This window comes from Cryptomeria japonica, unplaced genomic scaffold, assembly GCF_030272615.1.
Source record: "Cryptomeria japonica unplaced genomic scaffold, Sugi_1.0 HiC_scaffold_718, whole genome shotgun sequence".
Classification (NCBI taxonomy): Eukaryota; Viridiplantae; Streptophyta; class Pinopsida; order Cupressales; family Cupressaceae; genus Cryptomeria; species Cryptomeria japonica.
In genome coordinates, this window is record NW_026729500.1 from 46,115 (window position 1) to 47,028 (window position 914).

A 914-nucleotide genomic window follows, 5' to 3' on the forward strand; every position below is an offset into this window, starting at 1 on the left:
GCATTCCCTTTTTCTCACTATCTTTCAAAACGGAAATTTTAAATCTCGTTTTTTTTTTGCCTTTTATGGAAATTAGTGAAGGCATCGCATCAAAGGTGCGCACCTCGCTGCCCACCTTGGTGTGCTCCGAGGTGCCCACCACGGTGCGCAACGCCGGTGCGAACCCGGGAGCGCCCCGATGTGTGCTCCAAGGTGCGGCGTGCACGAAGTCGGACCCCGGTTTGCCCCCGGGTGCGCACCTCGCGTGCACCTTGGTGCGCCACACCTTGGCTGGGTTGCGCGGCCTGGTGGGCACCATGGTGCGCACCAAGGAGCGCTCCGAAGTGTGCTCCAAGGTGCGGCGTGCACGAAGTCGGAGCCCCGGTTTGCCCCGGGTACGCACCTCGCGTGCACCTTCGCCGGGGTGGGCACCTCGGCTGGGTTGCGCGCCCTGGTGCGCACCAAGGAGCGCTCCGAAGTGTGCTCCAAGGTGCGGCGTGCACGAAGTCGGAGCCCGGTTTGCCCCCGGGTGCGCACCTTCGCCGCGGTGCGCACCCATGGCGTGCACGAAGTCGGAGCCCGGTTTGCCCCGGGTGCGCACCTCGCGTGCACCCTTCGGCGGGGTTGCGCGCCCTGGTGGGCACCATGGTGCGCACCAAGGAGCGCTCCGAAGTGTGCTCCAAGGTGCGGCGTGCACGAAGTCGGAGCCCGGTTTGCCCCGGGTGCGCACCTCGCGTGCACCTTCGGCGGGGTTGCGCGCCCACGACCTGGTGGGCACCATGGTGCGCACCAAGGAGCGCTCCGAAGTGTGCTCCAAGGTGCGGTCGTGCACGAAGTCGGAGCCCGGTTTGCCCCGGGTGCGCACCCTCGCGTGCACCTTCGCCGCGGTGGGCACCATGGCGGTGCACGAAGTCGGAGCCCGGTTTGCCCCGGGT